Source organism: Pogoniulus pusillus, chromosome 22 (assembly GCF_015220805.1).
Source record: "Pogoniulus pusillus isolate bPogPus1 chromosome 22, bPogPus1.pri, whole genome shotgun sequence".
Lineage (NCBI taxonomy): Eukaryota > Metazoa > Chordata > Aves > Piciformes > Lybiidae > Pogoniulus > Pogoniulus pusillus.
Genome location: NC_087285.1, coordinates 6,786,150 through 6,808,857, shown reverse-complemented (window position 1 = coordinate 6,808,857; position 22,708 = coordinate 6,786,150). Strand labels below are relative to the sequence as shown.

The 22,708-nt window shown below is 39.0% G+C and overlaps 1 protein-coding gene across 34 annotated transcripts in view; it reads right to left on the bottom strand.

The window, feature by feature from the left end:
* Nucleotides 1–22,708, bottom strand: part of TENM2 (teneurin transmembrane protein 2) — a 1,869,083-nt gene that overhangs the window by 942,058 nt on the left and 904,317 nt on the right. The window lies entirely within an intron of this gene.

The window sequence follows — 22,708 nt, the reverse complement described above, 5'->3', positions numbered from 1 at the left end:
AAAACAGCAACAACAAAGAACAGCACTTTAAAGAGTAAAATGAATTTGTATACAATAGTGTTCTGAGGCAATTAAGAGTTTCATTTACAGCAGCTTGTTACCAAAGTAGTGCCAGCAGTGTTTATTAATTAAAAGGTGTTTTTTCATCCTTAGCTCCTTTGTGAAGAAAGTGAGAATTAGCCTACTGTTTCTGGGGAATTGCAGTTTTCTAATCATTTAAAAAATGAGGGTGACTGGTTCTGCCACCTATTTGCCCTGCAAACATTCTGACTCTTAACACATGCCAGCAATTCTGACAGCTCTCTTTCAGGCTGCCTATACATTACTTGAAATATTTCTGTACAGATTTTGAATTATTTTCTACATCAACCAAAATCTGTGCTGGTGTTCTTTTAAAGCAACTCTGCTCTTTGCTTTCAAAAGAACATGTTGTTTCATTCCCCTAAAGAAGCTCAGAACATCAAGGAAAACAACATCAAGTGATAGTGGGTTCAAACATATTTCTAATCTTTACAACCCTTCAGTAGTTACATTAAAAAAGTGAGGCATAATTTATTTCTGATGAAACAGAGTTGCTCAGCTTTCTGCTAATAGGATCCTCAGGGCAAAAGGGGTAGGGAAAGCACTGATAAAAGAAGAGAGCTTCATTTTACTGTTTTTTCCTAGTCTGGAAACAATAAATTAATAATAGTGTTTACTCTGATTATCGTTGATTTAGGATAAATTGTTCTCATTTAGCAAATAGGGAAATGAAATTCCGTGCCCAAGGGACTGAGGATATAAATCGACGCCAAAGGCTACAATTGAAGACACATGTACAGACCCATTCTGAATTCCTAAATTATTTCAATCATTGCTGAGAGTAGAGAGGCTGATGTTCTAGAAGCATTTACCAGTTTAAAGATGCAAGTTGACACTCCTTTCCCTCCCTCTCTCATTGTTTCTCTTTCTGCTCTCCTCATGCCTGTTATGAAACTCTGGGATTTTTTCATCTTTTAAGGGTCACTAGCTTTCTAGTTTCTCCTCCATTCTCTTGTGAAAAGCTAGCACAATTCTTCCTCAGCAGTATACACCTATAGTTTGATACTGCTCATACAAAATTATTATTTTGCAGGTACTGCAAGGCTGCTTTAAAGTTTACCCAGAACCTTCTCATCTCCAGTGTGAACAACCCCAACTCAGACTGTCTTAACAGCAGAGGTACTTGAGCCCCCTGATCATTTTCACAGATCTCAGATCACAGATTGAGGACAACTAAGACTGTAAGTTGCTTCAGATGTGTTTTCATCACCATTTACATTTCAGAAAGAACGAACAATATTGCAGACTAAAAGAGGAACAACATTGAAAACAGACAACACCTATTATCAAGTAAAGTTTGGTGTTTTTTTTTCCCCTGGGATTCTCAAGTCAGAATAGAATGTATTAATAATTATCACACATGGAAACTTAAAAAAATCAAGACTGCAAGGTGTAGATTTCTTCTTCTCTTTAATATGATTAACATATTTACAACACATTGTTCAAAGACCTCTCGAAGCAGAGTGACATCTGTAACAGATGTACGTTCCTAACTCTCATCTACTAGTCCTGAAAACACCTGCTTAGCTCTACACTCTGTGCATCTTTTATTTTCAAGTCTTCCCAAGGTTTTGAGCAGCTACTTCTGTATCAGTAATTCAAGGTTGGGGCAGGACTACAGAATCTCAAGTCTTGTAGAGGTTTTAAGTGAGCAGAAATTAAGGATTCCTCTATTCAAGTCTTCTCAGAAGAGGAAACCAATAGTTTCAGCAAAGGCTCCATCAGAGCTCCACACAAAACGTTTTATCAGTCAACAATTTTTTTCTCCCAACTGGAGCCACAGAATACTCTGAGAACAACGTAACCTATTAAGCAGCACACAGAACCTGGGAGGCCTGGATTTAATTATTCAGGCTATCTGGATCCTACCTCCAGATATCCAACTGTTCCCAGCAGAATGAACTAATAAGTATACAAGCTGTTCTGCGGATGCACACGTGCAACCTGTGAAACAGGAGACACTCTAGAATGCTACAAGTAACTCAAGAAGCAGCAGGATGTGCGATTTGACTTCTCAAACTGTGTCAACATTTTATACCAAAGTTACAATGAATTTGCTATGAAGTGAGTGCTTGAGGCAGGTATATTAAGACAGCCACATCCCACTGTTAAATGGCATCTGTAAATGTAAATTTTGCCCACTGTGACGCCGTCCTTTAAGACTGACATTCAAAACACATGAGAAAGTCTGCTCTAATATGAACTCCAGTTCAAGAGTGCATTAAAAACAAATTATTGTGCTTTTAATACATTCTTGAGACTGTAGGCCATGACTAAACTGCAGAGAAACACTTAAGCAACTGTACCTTCAGATATCCAATTATCATTCTGATCTAAACCAGAGAGTAAACTTAAAAAAACCCCCCCAAAAAACTCAACAACAGCCTGTTAATAGTCAAATGTTTTCCAATGCAATCGGTTGAATTCTGACATTTTGGCAACAAGCAACGCTAACAGACTTCAGATAATGCACCACCAAACTAGAAACTACTCCTAAAATTGCAAGTAGAAATAGCTGTAAACCTTAACGCAAAGTCAACCTGTGACACAATGCTCTCCTGGAATTGTTCTAGTTTTTATTCTGTCATTCTAAAGAAAAATCAGGAAGACACCAGATCAGAAGCAGACTTTTCAAAATTCCCTCCAGAACAAGACTTACACTCACACACAGCAAGATGATAAATATCTTTGACTCTAAACTCATGTCCTCCACATGGCCTCCAAGGTTGGGTTCTTTCAAGGCGCTTGCTTTCTATTAGTGACAATTCCTTGACAGTGTCAAACTCATGGTAAGATGTGCCCTGCAACGGCTCAGAAAGAAAAGTTCCCACAACAGTCTTCCTACAGAGAAAGTGGCAAAGCTGCCTGTACACTGACAGCCCTAGAGTTTTTGCTCACACCATTAACTGATAACCTTTCCTATTATTTTCATAAATTCTTTCATAAATCGATTTTAAAATGCCTTTTTCAAACAAGACAGCTAGTTACCAAGAATACAGGAAGCAAGGATTCATATCACAGGACAAAATATCCTTTCAGATGCAGTTTTCAGACTCATCCTTGTTTGCTATCTACTGACTATTTCTTAAATAATGCAAAAATCATCTCCAGTACCATGGAAATAATCAACAGAGAATCAAAACCTGGAGCTTCTACTGGAGTACAAATCAAAAGCTGTTGGAATCCAACAGCTGGAGCCTGTCTCATTATTTCACCATGCTTTGATGTGCTTTTCAGCCAAGTATCTTAGAGAATTACTTTCAATATGTCTATCTACAGATTCTATGTTGCTTACACATTAGAGTTTCCAGCAGAGATAAATACTGTAAGAGATCTCATTTTAGGACAAAAAAAAAAAAAAAAGTTATCTTCTATTAAGCACAAACCCCCTGTAAGTAGAGGAATTGAAAAATCAGCTGCATCTAATAAAAGAATCAAGTTTGTTATTGACTTAGAGCTAGTAGTTCCTACTACATTATTCATCATACCTTTTTTATCAACTGCCTAATTAATTTTGTACTCATGCATTTAGGCAGAATAGTGTATGTTTCAATGGGCTTTACTATAATCCTGCACCTGTAGACTCAGAGATTTAGGCAGCTCTGTATCATAAGTTTATATTGTGCCTATAATCCTGTCAGCTGGAGTACGGTTTCAGCTCTTCATTCTGTTGAAATATAACAGTACTTAATTTCTGCGGCACTAGAATATTTGCATCTGTGGTTATGTGTCTTTGGACTTTAATCAGATCAAAGTCACTAGGAGATATTAAGGGAGTTAGATACAATATTTTGCTCAGACAGTTTTAGTGGATAAATCAAACACTGTTTCGATTTTCCCTGCTTATCTAGTAATATGAACAGATGCAATCATGCTATTGTGTAATGAATGTTGATTGCCAACAGTATTTGATTTTGCAAACATTCTGTAGTGATAATTAAAGATAACTTGATATCCTATACAGTGATAGCTAAAGATGGCATTGTGTGCACTACTGTAGAAATAAATACCATAGAGAATGAATGTATTCTCTCTACCTTTTTATCTGGCATATTTTTCAGGGTAGAAAAATGTCACAAATCTTGATAACAAAAATATTCATATGCAAATGGAAGTCTTAGTTCCAAAATCTGTGTTATTCATCCTTTCTTTCCCTCTCTTTTGTGACATTTACATTAAGCTAAGGTTTAATATGCTGATGCATTAGCAGTAACTTTCATAAAATGAACGAGGAATGAAGTACTACGACAATGATGCTGTTAGCCACTGACCGCACCAGGCCTCCTCCAAAGCCAGTAGTCTCCTCTGTGATTCTAACATTTAGATAGGGCCCATATACAGTATGTGTGTGTGTATATATATATATAAAATGTTTATTACATCTTTCTGAAACCTTTGGAAGAAAAAAAAAAAATTGTAAATATATTTTTTCCCACACAAAACATTTCACAAATTCAAACCATTAGTGTTTTGCTTGAAACTTGATTTTCAGATTATACCATTTCTGATATATGAGAGAGAAGTTGAGTTGTCTTCACAGTAGCCCAGGAAAAACACCGATAGGCTCAGACTGTAGAGATATCCTTATTTTAATTTGCTTTTCAGCAGACATAACAACTCTACAATTCTCCTACACAGTGAAACGAATCTGCCACAGTCCTGAAACTAGTGCTTTGCTCATATGTAGCACATTCACTGGGTAGAATATATGTGACATGACACGGAAATGCATCTTTATTCACTCAGGCATGTGAAGCGCTGGCACTGCATCCTTTCCCCTCCTGTACACTCAGGCAGGCAGAGAAGCAGAAACGCCTTCCTTTGTAATTCCACAATCAAGTCCTTTTCTGACTACTTCAAATATAGACAGCCTTTTGCAAAAGCTTTGCCTTCAGAAGCAGACTCAGTCTTAGCCCAAAAGCCATCAATGTTATGTCCCCCAACCTTGCTAACTGCCATGCACCAACTTGAATAAGTTGGCTTGGAAAAACAGAAGTCATCTGTGTATGTATGTATTAGCAGGATCATGATCATAGTGCAGTGCATCACCTAACATATAATGACTTACACTTAACTATTTTAGTCCCCAGACATGCAAATATTTTATGTACTGCTTCAGTAACTGCTTCAGGCAGCACAGTTTGAGTCTCGTGGTTGCTATACACAGCACTCGGTAACTGATATTCATCTCCAGTACTGCATGTTGCTTTATGTCTCTGCAATTTTATGTTTCACTTTTCATCGTAATTTAACAGACAACACAACCAGCTTCTTAAGTCTGCTGATCAACACAGTTAACAGGTGAACTCCTTGAAAATGACAGAATCACCCCCATTCCAGCAGTTCTTCCTGTTTCAGAAAGAATGTGTGTCAGGTGTTGAACCTTGCCAATTAAACTGTCTTCATTCTTGCTGGGAATTTTAGTCATTGAGTATGTTGCGTGCTACATTCTATCCCCTTTCCCCACTCAGCAAGAACTGCAATACTAACTCCTATACAAATCTCCTCTGGACCACTGATAATTTGAAGCTGGTAGTTATTTCTGTTTTTCACTAAGAAACAGAAAGGTAGCTGTGCCTGTGATGTATTTACACTGTGCCATTGTGTATGTCAGGGAGATATGAGTTCCCTGTGATCTAAGCAAGCACTTCTGCTGACACTCTTCTTAGGACTTTTCATTCCAATTTATAAAGTTACCTGTTGAGGAATTTTTATGTTATGATCTACTTCCTATAGAGGCTACCACCCAAGTCTTGATTAGTTCACAGGAGATCAAACTCCCTAACAAGTTACTGTCAGTTACAGTTTTAAGAGTAGAACTAGGTCACGTTTATTACCTACGTGAATTCTTTCATGTACCAAAGCAAAGACAAAAAAAAAAAAAAAAAAAAAAAAAAAAAAAAAAAAAAAAAAAGATAAAGGAATTTAGAAGAAAAAAAAATCAAGGAAAATAAGACTGAAAGTCTAACAGATCTAAAAATGCTTCTCATCTCAAAAGTGAAATGCCACAAATGATTTTAAAATTACTAAATCCCCAAGGCTGAAGCTATATAGTCTTCAGCTTTGTCTATGAGACTTCACAGTATTAGAGCAGACTTTTGTTACAGAGATGGCAGATGAGCAGAGTCATTTGTAATATGGAATCCTGTCGGTATTCATTCAGCAAAGGCTGTGGAAACGATTTGTGTTCTGATGAGGACAGAAAGACTTTCTGAACAATATTGATCTCCTTCAAGTGTAGAGATTGTTTTGGGTAGTTTTGGAGGAGCTATGTTTCATTTCATATCACATTTAATCACCTTTTTTTGACATCTCATGATAATACATCACTGTATGGAAGGCACTTGATGCCTTTCTACAACTGTACAGTATTATTCCTTTATTGCAGTGTTTGGATTATTTCTGCTTCTGCTAATCTTGAGATCCAGGAAATGCAAATGCATTGCAAGAGAAAGCATCTCTTTCACAACAAAGTATTTTTTTTACAAGTTAAGGCTTGCAATTAATTTCCAAGGACTTTTTTGTATATGGAACTGAAGTTCCAATGACCACTATGTGCACAGGTAGAGACAGAAGCCACCAAAAGCTGTCACTATCGTACATCAATTATTACTACTTTTAAACACCTTCTCCATTAGGTGCAGCATCAGTGATTCTCATGTTTTCAGATCAGGTACTGCTTAAGTGGGTAGAAAAGGAAAGAAAATCATGTCTATGGCTACAGAAACCATGGTTGTAAGGCAGAACTCAAATGAAGCAAAAAGGCCCCAGAATATGAAGTGTAGTAAAATGAATACAGTAAGGTAAAAGCTGTTAGGTAATCAGAAATTTCTACTGCAGTGGTGAAATAGTAATTATTAATCTCTCTGTTTGAACCCACTGAGTTTGGGGATAAGCCACAGCATAACACACAGATGTTACTAAGACACACTTTGCAAAAAGCAACTTCTCAGGAGAGAGCATGACTTGAACACATTCTTGGGTCATGTCTCCTCTCTTGTAGACTCCTTATTCCTGCCAGTACTAATTAGTGTACAAGCTCACACAAACATTGCCAGCCAGTGTGACAAGCAGCCTAAACGGGAGGCTTTTCTATTCCTAATGAAACATATCAGAAGTTGCATGAGTGGTAGACAAAATACCATTATATTCATTTTGCCACACAGTTCAGGGCAAAACCTCTAAATAGCCAGGAAAAGGCCAGATTCTAACTTTACTGAAATCACAACTTATAAAAGTTTCAACAGCCTAAAGAATGCTTTCCCAATTTACAAAGGGCAGAATTTAAACAACAAAAAAAGAAGTATTTTCTTATCAAGGCCCTTAGAGCATGACAGAATGCTCAGAGCAAACACACAAGGCATATATAAAGCCAGTTTACAACACTAAAGGACTAAAGCTGCGCATCGGTGTCCAACTCTGCAGATCCCATCAAACCTGGAGTATACCTACTGGCTGCAGGTTCTTGTCTTTAGCAGCTCCAGGTCTTCTATTGAATATTATCTCCCTCCTCTTCTAAAACAGCACAATACATAAAAGAACTAAGATCACCAGCTTGTCAAAATTATTTTGCAACCTGTCAAGATACCTCTGCAGGGCTCTCCTACCCTCCAAGAGATTGACACCTGCTCCTAGCTTGGTGTCATCTGCAAACTTACTGATTCTAGACTCAATCCCCTGGTCTAGATCATCAATAAATACATTTAACAGGACCAGGCCCAGCACTGATCCTTGGGGAACACCACTAGTGACAGCCACCAACTGGATGTGGCACTGTTCACCACCACTCTCTGTGCCTGGTCCTCCAGACAGCTCTTGACCCATATCAGAGTCAATCTGTCCAAGCCATAAGCTGCCAGCTTTCCCAGAAGGTTGTTGTGGCAGATGGTGTCAAAGGCTTTGCAGAAGTCCAGGTAGACTACATCCACAGCCTTCCCCACATTCACCAGGCAGATAACCTGATCATAAAAGAGAGCAGGTTGGTGAGACAGGATCTGCCCTTCCTAAACCCATGTTGGCTGGGCTTGATTCCTTGGCCATCCTGTAGGTACTTTGTGATGGCACTCAAGATGACCTGTTCCATGACCTTGCTTGGCACTGAGGTCACACTAACAGGTCTATAGTTTTCTACGTCCTTCTTCTGGCCCTTTTTGTGGATGGGCATCACACTGGTCAGCTTCCAGCCTTTGGGGACCTCTCCATGCTTTTAACTTCTTTCTTTGTAAGGTAACACCTCCTATTTTCAATTTACCAACTTGGAGACAAAGGGAAAAAATACTCTTAAGCATGGCAAATCTAAAGCTAACAGCAGAAAAAAGCTATTGAAAAACCAAAAGCAAAATCCCCATATGGTTATAAAGGAGAATGTTTAGAGAAGCAAAAAAACCCACAAACACAGCAAAAGCCATCCTGTCCCTATTCCAAAGAAGGGGAAAAGAAGAAAAAGAATCTTCTGAAAGTCTAGCAATATTTCTAAACTGATGGTACTTTGCTATCAGAATGCTCTCTTGCTTGTGTAAAGACATCTCTTCTCTATCTCATCTATACTGCATCTGTATTTACAGTGATGCTTTGTTGCACAAAAATCACTCCCAGACTGCCTCCCTCTTCTTTTTCATTGAGACCTTGGAATCCAGCCTCAGATGAGCCTGCAGCACTCCAGATGGGTGAGAGAGGCTTGCCAGCAGCCTTGCTCAATACCACAAGATAATTTTACGGTCTTCTGTTTAAACATTGTGCAGTGAACATGATTTTTGATTCAAAATAATAATGGCATATGGCACTGCTTTAATAGCACTGCCATTTTGAAAGGAGAGCAAGGCGACTTTCATAGCACAACAGTAGGTACTGCAAATACAACAGCAACAAGCAATAAAGGATAATCTACACAAAATGGCAGTTTTGTGGTAAAGCATTTGGTGCAAGTTGGTTAAATGATGTCATATCAGGCACAGAAGTTCAAAGGTCTGATGAGACAGCAAAACATTCTTACCTCAGTATCCCCTAAAACATACAGAGCCTGGTCACAGGGGTTGTCTGACTCACTCCCTTTCTCTTCCTTCTGGCTATCACAAAACCTAATTGGGAATTAACCTCTGACAACCTTTTAAGCCATTACAATGTTTTGATAAAATTAAAGTACAAAAGGATTGCTAGCTAAGTACCAATTACAATTGCAACGAAAGAAAAAGAGGAGTCTTTGAGAAAGTTAAAGCAATAATTACAGTCCAGTAATTTCCTAGTGATACTTAAACATGCACATTGGATAATCTAAGGGGAGAAAGAGGAAGGGCACTAAAATGCCCAATCAGTTGTCTTCAAATATTTTTTCCAGTTTTGGAAGAATATGAGACAAATCATGCAGTGTTCAGCTTTTAGCATTACTGATGATACAACCTTTCATTTTGACAATCTTTGTTTTCCAGTATGGGTTCGCAATGTACTGCAGAAATGAAAAGTGATTTGATACAAGGGATCAATTTATGTCATTCAAAGTTTTGTTTGGTTCCCATAGGTAAAGAAATACCTTTCCAAGATCTCCTACGGATTCTTTGAAATGCCCCACTTATGAAACGTGCATAATTTCAAGTCCTAACACTGTTGACTGGAAATGATCCTATCCTCCAAAATCTATCTTCTATTTGCAAATATTTTGACCAAGAACAGTGACCACTTTCTTTAATGCTTGTCAGAGACATAAGCCATTCCTTCTCTCTACTCTGCGCTTTTTCAGTGCACTCCACATGCTTACCGGAGATCAGCATGCTGCAGACTTCCTGCTTTAGTGAACCAAGCACTATGTACCAACGAAGTTATCTCAGGTCTAACTAGGTGAAGCCTTGCAGCTATTCAAGATCACGATGAATGTTAAGGTGTGGCAACACACGATAGATTCAAAGCACTACCGCTTTCAAGCTTGCTCCATCATGTAACCCTTTCAAATGTCAAAGAAAATAATGAGACTAAAACCTGTGCTTTCCAGTCTGCATGAACATGTCACCTGAAAGGCTTCATTCCTTAATATGGAGATTCTCTGATTTAAGCATCTTACAGGATCTACCCAACCTCTATACCTCTTGATAAACATCTCCTCAAGACTGAAATATTTTCAAATCATTGGGCTCCCTCCCATCTTGTTTCTCTCTCAAACTCTGAACAGTTGTCAAAAAGCAGATTCTCCTAAATCCTCTGCTTTCTTTCCTGTTCAGTACTGCATCAGTAATCTTCAACAAAGCAGCTTACTGAATAGCATCCATAAACTGTGGGAGAAGTTCCAATTCGTGCACAGTGCTATAAGTGATCTTAAAGTAAAAAGAGATGATGACCTGTGAAGTAGAAACCTTTCAGAAACTGTGTTTTCCTGGTTTTCTTCCCTGCAGCTTACACTTGAATAGATTGCTCATTTAGAAGTGCAACTATAGAGCAAGGTTGAATGTTTTAAAACCTTGTTCTTCAAAACTGGCTTAATATATATTCTGGAAGATAAATAGAGCTCTTGTGACCAGTATGTGCAGAATTCTGTCCACAAAGAGATGTTTAACAATAATGAGAAACCCTTAGTAAGTATTTTGCTTTGTTTCCCATCTGTAGTATGCCCTGCTGTGGAATGCTACAGAGCCTTTAGAGTAAAGCTACATAATCTAGTGTTTTTCTTTAGAAGTATTGAAGCATATAATTATCATTTATTGTGAGTTGTAAGACCAATTAAGAGATAAAATGAACCTTAATCCTAAGAAAATTCTTCTTTTAGTGTAGCTATCTCTTCCAGACTTGTGATTATTTAGGAAAAGAATTCAACAGAACACCTAGAACAGTTGGCATCTACTTCAAACAGCTATAACAAATAGGAAAAAAAAAAGAAACAAGTGTTACATTACATGCTTTTAAAATATGTCATTGCATTACTGGAATCATTCCAGTGTCAGGAAGAGAGCTTCAACTATATGTTTGCAGACATGGAAATTCATTAATTTTGTTTTCTTCTGGATTAGTAGTCTCCTGCTCTGCTTACTTGGCAAGAAGAATGGTAGAACATAGAAACAGAAAGAGTTTCTGTAGGGAAAGGCTGTGGTTCTCAGCACTTACCTGGCACAGAAACTGGTTTTGGAATACAAAGACGAAGTCAGTAAAGAAAGCACCCATTACACTGGTCACTGGTAATATAGGTTGATGAACAGAGACTTAGGTATCTGCTTGTATTTATAATGCATCTTCACCAGTGCCTAATCATATGATTATAGAAACAAATCTCAAGTTTCACCAGGAAGCGACCTAAACAAAAGGCAAATTTTCTGTCTCCATTTTGGGAAGACTCGAGCTCCACATACCTGTTCTGTAAAACAAGCCTGATGTCTGCTACTCCTTTAACATCTTGCCTGTTTCCCACACTGAGAAGCACTTAATGAATAGGCTCAGCTCTCTTTGTAATAACCAGAAACACAATCTAAATGCCACCAGGTAAATGCACAGTCAGCCACATCTGACATTCTCACAGATCATGAGGACTAGAAAAATGAAGGAGAGAAAGAGTTTAAAAGTGCAAAGTCTGAAACCAAGCACCAAAAAAAGTTTAAAGCTATCTTTGCAATCTTACCCTGGTAACACTGAAAAAACGTCAGCAATACAACCTTATGCAATTCATCCAGTGAAAGAGGACTGTGGCAAAGGAAATGTTGACTAAGAACTGCTTTGTAATGCATAAGCGTAAGGAAGAATCCTCTGGATACCTGACCTCAGTGAGCCATATTTTATTTTACATCAGTGGGTTTCTGTAATTTCCCACCACAGACCAGGAATTCATACAAGCACCTCTCCAAATAAATGTAATTGTCTGCAGAACATTATGTGCTGGTTTGAAGCTAATAGGAATATTTTAATGAGAAAAATTAGATTTTAGGTTGTGAAAATGACAGTGATATCTACTTCACTCCTAGGTTTGCTGAGACATTTAAAAACAAGGTCACAAACATAAAGCAGTCTGTGTTTCTCCCTTGCTTCCGCTGTATTAACTGCTTTGAGCTGGAATCTGTGTAACTCAACTTATAATTTTCTTTAATCTCCTCCAACTCACCTTGCACGTCAGGCAGATTCTGGGATAAGACAAGTAGGTGGAAAGAAGGTGGAAGGGTGGTTTGGAGCCCCTCCTGGGCTCTGATTTCTGGGAGAGGTGTTGTGTTTTATATTACTTTTAACTTGTGTACTTCTGTATACAGCTGCAAATATTTGTAATCTGTTGTAAATATATGCCTGTATATTGTGCTAAACTGTGAATATAAAGGTTCATTCCCTAACTTCCAGAGGGCTGAGTCTGGTCTGGGTGAATTGATTGTGTGTGCGGGTGGGGGCAGGTAACTCCCAAACCATCACACACTACTGATAGTTACTTGATTTTGTCAGCAGGGACTGAACACATCAGCCTAAGATACAAAATTTTCAGCTGCCTGCCTTCTTTCCTCTTGGTCTGAAATAAGGGTGGAAAAGCAACACAGAGTGCACTGCTCAGGTGAAACAAAGTAGTTTTGCAAAAAATTAAAACATTCCTAGTAAATGACCTGCTGTTGGAAGACACCAAAAGCCACAGAAGTGAGTTGGCCTGTGTTTTTTCTACATATGTTCACCTTTTCTGATTTTGCTGTTACTCTTCTCTGAATTCTGCCTCCCTGTTCCCTCAAAATACACCCCATTCAATCTTCTGCTCCTCTCCACCTCATTCATTATCTACATCTGAATTAAACTGTTCTGCCAGTTTTCTATTCTGCTGAAACACCAAGTGGACAACATGAGAGCTAAAGGTGACATTTTCATTAGTTCTAGTGCCCAGCACACAGATGAGTTCAATAGCCAAGTGGAGCAATGCCAGTCACTATTGTGTTAAGTTTAAATTACTAAACAAAACAAACACCACGCACAGAGCCAACCCTCCACTTTCTCAGCCTGTTTAGGTGCTCTGAATCTCAGATTCAGAGTCCCATTTAACTCATATCTTAACATTAAATTGGAAGCTGTAATGACTGTTATCATGCTGAACACAGTTACAAGTATTTATGTGTTTTGTGTGTAACTTGAAATAAATCGGTTAGAAACAATTATCCCCAGCAATATATTGCTAAATGAGTAAAACAAGGTGGTTCATAGGCTTTGTACATATCTTCAAAGCCACGAAGAGATAGTTCCTCCACAGTAGGACATATTCAAACAGCAGCAGACATCATGTCCTAGCAAACCCCCTCTGATAAACAAACCTTCTTACAAGAAGATCAGGATAAATCAGTCCAAACAGCTATGCAGTGGCTTGACTTTGCATTTCAAATGTGGTAGAAACTTCTTGAAACCTGTCACAACGCTGGGTTTCTACTGGAAAACATCTGGTTCACCTAGTTGTCATGGTAGGCCTAAACAGACTTATGCATGTCCTGCCTCACCCAGGTGTGTTTTTCTGCTCTGGGGACAAGCAACCACAGGAAAGAGGACAAAGAACCTGGAACCACTGAGCCTAATGACTCTGGCTTGCCCAGACATGTTCCCCTGCTCCCCCTCCTTCTGTGCTGGTGGAAGCAACTGCAGGAAAACAAAAGCCCTGGCTTCACATAATGTGGTCAAGCTTGGCAATCCCGAGCAGAAATACAGGCTGAGCACTGACTGGGTGGAGAGCAGCTCTGAGGAGAGGGACTTGGGGGTGCTGGTGGATGAGAAGTACAGCATGAGCCAGCAGTGTGCACTTGCAGCTTGGAGGGCCAACCAGATCCAGGGCTGCATCAAAAGAAGTGTGGCCAGCAGGGTGAGGGAAGTGATTCTCCCCCTCTACTCCACTCTGGTGAGACCCCACTTGGAGTACTGCACCTAGTTCTGGTGCCCCTATTACAAGAGGGATGTGGACATGCTGGAGCATGTCCAGACAAGAGCCACAAAGATACGAGGCTTGGAGCACCTCTGCTATGGGGACAGACTGAAAGAGTTGGGGCTGTTCCGTCTGCAGAAAAGGAGGCTACCAGGTGACCTTTTTGTGGCCTGCCATTATCTGGAAGGGGCCTACAAACAAGCTGAGGAAGGACTTTTTGGAATATCAGGTAGTGACGAGACTAGGGGGAATGTAGCAAAGCTGCAGGTGGGGAGATTCAGACTGGACATGAGAAGGAGACTGGTGAGAACCTGGAATGGGTTTGCCCAGGGAGATGGTGGAGGCTGCACCCCTAGAGGTGTTTAAGGCCAGGCTGGATGGGGCTTTGGCCAGCCTGATCTAGGGTAGAGTTTCGCTGCCCACGGCAGGTGGTTGGAATGAGATGATCCTTGTGGTGCCTTTGATTCTAGGCAAGTGCCATTCTGATTGGCTAACCTATGTCCAAAGCCCCATTAGTCTTGGGCTGGTATTGATAAAAAAGGATAAGCAGGTAACACACTGTGCTCTGTTTCCTCACTGCATCCTGAACTGCCTGGAAACTCCACTGCCTTGAGTTTACCAGGAACAGGCTCTAAATGCCTGCACAGCCAGTGTGACATTGTGCCAAGACTGCACATGGCACTGCATCCTCCCTGCCCCTCTGCTGAATTGGGAATCATAGAATCAGTCAGGGTTGGAAGGGACCACAAGTACCATCTAGTTCCAACCCTCCTGCCATGGGCAGGGACACCCTACTCTAGACTGGGGAATCAAGAGGAACCAGGTTAGAGACTAAGCTATAGATTTCCAGCTTCCTGAGAAAAGAGCCTGGGAAACTATGACAGCAACCCCTACGCATACTTGGGGTACTGCCTGATACCATTTTCTGAGTAAATACTTAAAGCCTCTAATTCACTAATTGCCTTCTGTCATAAGCAGAAAGAGGTTCCTTGTGGCCTACTACTTACCTAACAGGTAAGTAGTATAATTAACTGCAAGCAGTATATTGACTGCAAGAACCTTCTCCTCCAGTATGATGTTTGCATTTTCTAGTTACCACTAAAAGTGGTCTAGTTTTGCCTGTACCATGTATGTGTAAGTATCCAAACTATATGTTTTGAATCCTGTAAAGATAAGTTTTCTGGCAAGATTTGGTGTTAATGAACAGGTTTCAAAGTTATTAACAATCTTCACCTGTACAGCAAAATACAGATTAATTTTGCATAACTTGTCACGCTGATGTGTTACAGTTCATGGTTCTACAGAGTTTTAAAAAACAAGTCTTCATTTAAAATAGGATGTCCCATATATATACACATAGAGGCAAGACTGCATAAAAGGTCTGAGAGAGTTTTGATGAGTTTTCTCCCTTTGTTATTACCACATTCTGATACTGTTTACTACATCTACAACCAGGTACTACACTAAACTTTATGTGCTGGCACAACAAATCTCACAGACATCATTGTTCGTCTAGTTATTGCACAACTGGGAAATTCAAACCTACTTTTTGTGAACAGAAATTTTGCAACCAGAGCTCCTGACTTATGCTACTGTTCAACTCAAGTTTAGTGAATGAAATTCTTCAAGTTGTTCATTTGTTTAATGAATGAATATCTACCAGTGCAATTTACTGCCTGAAACACTAACTTACAACTGAAATATCAGTGATCGATTTTCCTGCCAGAACTAGCTTATCATAGCAATTCTAAATTACAGATTAAAGCACTTGTTCATTTCAAGAGTGCTGGTCCATAATACAAGTCTATTAACTTCCAGTGCCATGAAATTCCTCTAACAGTTACCCTGTTTCTTTGGGAAGAATGATGAATCCACAGGTTAACACAACAGTCAAGTGTTACTAAATATCGGCTTCAGTTTCTTATCTGTGACACAACCTGGACAAATCAGAAATCTTAGTTCTGATTTTGAAGGATTTCTTTTCTCAAAATATGAGGGCACTTCGTAACAGCATCTCATGCACTAATTTTTGTACATTTAAGTTGTGTTCTGAATAAAATCCTGACTTTGGTTCATCATTTGTGCTTCCTATGGTGCTGAAGAATGAAAATTTCTTCACTTTTAGCCAACAAACTGCACAGCGCAGACAACTTTATCCATCAAGCACTCTGCCAGTATAAAGCAATACTTAGCATGCAGCAGTGTCACGCAACATGAAGTTAAGGAAGGTGATGCGACCTATGATACAGTTAGTTCCAATTTGCTTTTTAACAAGCACCAAGTGCCTCATCTACACCGTGGTCTCTTGAAAAAGCATCTATGTTTTTAATACATGAAGCATTTCCATTACTGGATTTTCACTGTATCATCCAATAATTAAACCTCTACTAACACACATATGCATTAAAGAAGAATTTCTTAAGATAACATATCACACATTTACATGTTTTCTCTGAACAGAAATATATGCCTCAATAACTGTGTATTCATGAGAGGAACAACTAGAAATATACACCTCAGGTGAGACAGGAAGGGGGAAACAACTCTGCAATATTAAATGACACTGATTATTTAAGCAATACATCTCCACTGTACTACTAAATCTCAATTATTTTTTTTCCAATGAGTAACAGCAACAAATGAGATATTAATAGCCCAAAGCAATTTCTATACTATACAGATATGATTGATAGTATGTCAGGGATTAAATTGTCAAATGTCACCTGCTCACTGTACAGATTTTACTACATGCAAAAACTCCACAATAAAGTGAAAATAATGTATTTTAATATATGAAGATATGAGAAAGAAGGAAAAATTAGAGCTTTATTTGGTTTCTCTTGTCTCATTCTTTCTATGTATCACACTACATTGCTCAAGCATCTGTTGCCTTCACTAGGAAACAAGTAGCCTGGTTTTAACAGAACTTAGCATTCATCATGTTTAAGTTCCGTTCCAACTTAGGAAGCTGCTATTGTCTTCCCAGTGTATAACAGTGCATGCACTCACTTCCAGTATCTTATTTAACCTGCTTATGGGTGACAAGATTTTTTAAAAAAAATAATAGAATAGTCTAATTCAGTTGCAAGGGACATACAACAATCATCTAGTCCAACTGTCTGAGCAATTCAGGGCTGAACCAAGTTCAAGCATATGGTTAAGGGTGTTGTCCAAGTGCCTGTTAAACATTGACAGGCATAGTGCATTTGTCAATTCTGCAGAAAGCTTGTTCCAAGATTGGACACCCTCTTAGTAAAGAAATGCTTCCTAATGCCCAGTCTAAACCCCCACTGGCACAGCTTTGAACTACTCCTGTGTATACTAGGGAGAAGAGCTCACCACCTCCCTCTCAAATCCCCTCCTCAGCAAGCTGAAGAGAGTGAAGGTCTCCCTCCAGTCTCTTTTGCTATAAACCAGAGAAGCCCAGAGTCCTCAGCCACTCCTCATAGGACATTTCTTAGGCTCTTTTCAGCAGTTTTGTGGTCCTCCTCTAGATGTGTTGAAGTACTTCTACATCCTTCTTAAACACTGGGGCCCAGAACTTCATGCATTCCTCAAGGCAAGGCCACATCCATGCTGAATAGTATGTGGTAATAACTGGTTTTGTTCATTTGGTTATGCTCTGTTTAATGCACCACCAGTATGTTGTTTACTCTCTAAGCTGTCAGGGTACACTGTCAAGACTTGTTGTACCTGCTGTATACCAGTATCCCCAGGTCCCTTTCTGCAGGGCTGCTTTTCAGTCACACTTCTCCCCATTTGCACTTGTGCTCAATGATGCTGTCCCAGGTGCAGAATTCTATTAATCAGATCTGAATACTCCAATCTACCCAGATCCCTCTGCAGGACAACACATCCCTCAAGAGTGTCAACAGTAGCTCCAAGTTTTGGATCCTCATCAAACCCACTAATGGTGCACAACTTCTGCATCCAGATTGTAGATCACTATACTGAACAAGTACTGGTACTTGTACTGAGCCCTGATGGACACCAGTGGTAACTAGTCAACAGTTAAGTGTAGCCCCATTGGCTACAACTCTGGGCTCTGCTGTCCAGCCAGTTCTTTTCTCAGCACACTATGAACCCACTCATCTAATAGCTGGACAACTTGTCTACAAAGGTGCTGTGATGGACAGTATCTAATTCCAGGGAAAGTACATCCATTCACTTCCCTTCACCCACTGGGTGGGTGAAGTGATCCTAGAAGGGTATCTAATTAGTAGAAAAGGATTTTTACTTTGTGAACCCATATCATCTGTGCCTTAAAATGCCTTTCCACAGTACCCACTCAATATCCAAACAGCTTCCAGGAGCTGATGTTAAACTACAGGTCTGTGGCTCCCTAGATATGCCCTCACTACTTTTTTTGTAAGCTGAAATTACATTGTCTTACTGTCTTTTATGGAACTCAAACTATACCTATATACCACACATGATTTAAATGTAAATAAATGCATGCATATATTATTTTGAGATGGGGCTACAAATATGGTATCATTTATATAGTGCCAGCTGCATATAAGTTAAAGAAAAGAGGAGAAAAAAAAAAGTAAATTTGCATTTTTTTTTAAAGAATGGTCCTTCCTCATCCTTAACCTTGTTTTATAGTTTCCAATGTCTGGTCCTCACCACATGTTTATATATAAAGCAAGATGACAGATGGGCAAGGAGACAGCTAGGAAGATGAACAGCTCCTTGAGTCAACAAGTCAGATAAATGGCCACGTATTTGTACAAAGCACAGAACTAAAGGAAGAAAATTAAGCCTGCATCTGATATGTCAGTTATTTCAAATGACCTCTTAGTGGGGCAAACTGCAAAATCCATCAAACTCACTGTGGCAAAATGAGCACAATGAAGTTCACAGTGTGCATCATATGAGAAATGGATTTCCAAATATGAACACATTTCTGTGCTAGATCCAGTCACTTAATTTGCGTGCAGAATTCACAACAGTAGTGCCAACAGTACTCAATCTACCCAGTAAAAAGATCTGTCAACTATTTGTATTGTGTAAGACTGCATGGGTCATGAAGGAAGGAGACAAAAAGAAAAGTCAAGAAAAAACACTGAGGTGAGAGGCAGCCTGCAGAGGATGCACCTGAAGCTTCTTGAAAGTACAAAAAACATCAACCCAACCAACACAAGACAGGACTTCAAGGGGTGAAATACAACTCATCTCTGAAGCACTATGGGAAGATCTCATTTTGATTCATGCAAGACTGACTTGGTAATGTCAGCTAAGTACCAAAAACTAGCCTGACTGGCAAGCAAGGTAGAAAGGGAGACTTAAAAAGGATGAAAACTATAGACCCAATTGAATCAATGAATATTGGCACCTAGAAAGAAAAAGTAGAGAAACCAAGTCATTAATAGAGAAGGGAGAACAAGAGATAGCTGTATGAATCACCCACACCACCAGTTCCTGTTTGCATATCAATGTTCATTCACCAGACAATTATACTTTATTTTCATGGGAAAACAGGGAGAAAAGTGCCTTTTAACTCAGAAAAAACCCCAGATCTTTCAAGTGTTGAAATGCTTGCCATGCTTTTTCTTACCTCAACTATTAGAACTCATTCTTTTTGGAAATATCTACAAAAAGACAAGACATGGCAAAAGAAATTTCCAAAGACATTGGCCTTCCCATAATACCACATTTTCTAGGCTGCATCATCAGTTTCATTACAAATATTATGTATCAGTGCTTTCTGACATGCCATCAGGCATCCCTTCCTGTTGACGATTCTGACCTTTATTAATTCAAGTCTGTACAATCCTCACCACTGATCTGTCAAAACTGACACCTTGTCACACTAAGATTTTGCAGGGAGCATTCTGAAGTAGTTCACGGGGCATTGCATTGACTCTGCCTTATTCTCAGAGGGAATTTATGGCTTTTGGCTTTTCCTTTTATACTTCTATTGTAGGATAGCCACAAATGTTGAATCAAATAAATAATTTAATACTTCAAAAACAAAACCCAATCCTATTCAAGTGTACAGCTGAATTATTTTCATTTGTTTTCATAAAACAGTTTTGAATAGCAGGTTTTGTTTTCCTGCTTGAAATGTATTCCTAACAACAGTAATAATAAACAAAACAGTGTTTCTTAACATCTAGAAGTTGAAACAGACACAGTTTGAGGCCAGTATTGGTAGGTTCAGCATATAAATACGCTTCACAGAACTAAATACCAGAAAAGTTGTGTAACAGAACACTGGCAAACATCATCACTTGGAAAAAAATAGAGATGTAAGGAAACCACTGCCTCAAATACTTCATCCCTTTAGAGTTTTTACAGGTAACAGTAAGAATAATCAGCTGTGAAAGTATTTGTCCTTAATAACTGTCCAGCCCTTAATAGCTGGAAATTTCATAGGGTCTTCACACGGATTCTTTTACTGGTGACTTTTTGCTGTATTACAATACCTATGTATCAATGAAAGAACATCGGTATCAGATTTTCAGTAACCACCTGAAGCCACTTAACACAAAGGCCAGGAAAATTTCTTCTGTGTATAACTGAAGCCAGTACATTATATGACTGGAACTAAAAGTTCACTTTTGTCTGGAATTTACTACGCCTTTCTGTTTGAGTGAACTTTCAGATCAGGCCCACTCAGCATGGGTTTATTAAAGGCAGGTTGTCCTTGATGAATCTGACGTCCTTCTATGACAAAGTGACCTGCTTATTGATCAAGGGAAAGTCCATGGGTATTCTATGCCTGGACTTCAGGAAATCCTTTGATATGGTTTCTACAGCATCATCTTGGGCCAACTGCCTGCCCATGATCTGGACAGGCACACTGTTTGCTGGGTCAAAAACTGTCTGAATGGCCAGACCCAGCTGGCAGGCAGTCTCAAGTGGTGTTCAGGCCAGTTCTATTTAACATCTTTATTGATGACCTCAACAAGACAATTGAGTGCACCCTCATTAAGCTTGCAGATGACACCAGGATGGATGGGAGTGCCCCTCTACACAAGGTGGAAGAAACAGAAGGCGGCCCAAACAGAACAGGAACAAGAGGCATTTCATGGAAGATATGGATATCAGCGTAAAGAAACTTATGTAATTTCTCTTAGTATTTCCATCACTACAAGCTCAGCAACTTTCACATCTCATGGGGTGCTTACAACTTTTCACTTTTCAACTAAGATCTGCAGTACTTTTTTTCAGGTTTTTGCCATACCTTCTGTCTTTATGGTGTTCTATTAATTTCAGTCTCTCTGGTGCAGTTTTTACCTCAGCATTAAATGTGATTTAATGCATAGATCTGAGAGCATTATCAAGGGAACTTGAAGTCATCTGTTCTACAGGATACAGATCACAGAAGTCTAACACACAGGAAGAAATCGAATACACAACACCACTGACAGTATGTAGAGAAATACATCAAGTCATTTCTTATGTAACATCTAAACTGCTTAAAATAACCATGAAACATGGTTATTTTATGAAACATCATTTAAGACAGAAGACACCTTTAATTTAAGTACAGCATGAAATTTTCCTTTATTCCACAACTAACTTGAAAAGAAATAAGACTTCTCTAAATCTATGCATAGCATAGTCACAGGGTATAGTATTTTCCTCTCTTGAATAAAGAAATGAGGTGTCTAAACCTGGGATGTGAAGTTCTGGCCTCAACTTAAGAGACAGATGAAGACCGAGACTCAAAAGATGACAGACCTTTATGCATAATGGTTCAAAAGGAAGTCTTTAACAAATGACAATCCTACAAAGCACATGTATTGTAGGCATCTTTCCAGTGCTCATGCAGAAAAGTGGCTTGTAGTGCAGTGGGACAAAATAAATGATGTTACCTAAATATAGGTAATTTCAGGGAAGAAAAATTAGAAGAGGTAGAGAGATTGTGTCTCCTTACTTCTGTTCAAATTACTGAACTGACCTGACTCTCCTGTAACATACCAAAAAAAGTTCAAAGGATTTTTCAGTGCTCTCCTGAATTGCAACATACAACTAAAATGCACTTTACTGCTTTTAATTCTTCAATTATTCTGTTTTCTGGGAAATTAATGAAGCATAACAAGATTGACAAATGTTCTTGACTGCATGGTATAGACTGATGCATGGAGAGGGACTGAATTATTTTTTCATCATACTTCTGTTGAACTGAAGCACCCTTTGAAATCTCATAACATGCACTGAGCACCATCTGCCCATACTCGCTAATCATTTCTGCTAGTTACCTCTTCTTTCACACACACATTTGTTTGAGAACAAGCTGATCATCAGAAACAATGCAAGTACATACCTCCCACTGTCTAGATGATACTGCTGAACATGAAATAAACAAAAAATTGTTTGGAACACTATCATTTACTGCATTCAAGTCTCTTCTGGTGCTTGCTCTTAATAGAGTAAGCCTCATAGAGTGAAATAACCTCTGAACTATGAAAGTATATGAACACACCACTAAACTAGGGCAGATTGACTTTTTATCTGCTCTAATGTCACTGAAACTAAGCCAAGGAGTATTTAATCTGCTTGAGCTAAGCTAACCTAAGAACCTGTAACCCTTCATTGACAAGTGAATTCTCTGCCTGGAACATTAGAATTGTACATAGCAATTTTTCTCAGCATGGGTGTATGCCCATTAATAAGAACACGTAGGGAGTTATACAGTGACTGCAAAAACTTGCAGGTTGGGCTTCATTCACTGACCTTCTAGAATTTCTCCTCAGCATTTTCCAGTCTTTTACATCATCTTGCAGAAAATATCTCTTCTATTAAATGTATGCAGAACCTTTATCTAACACACTAGCA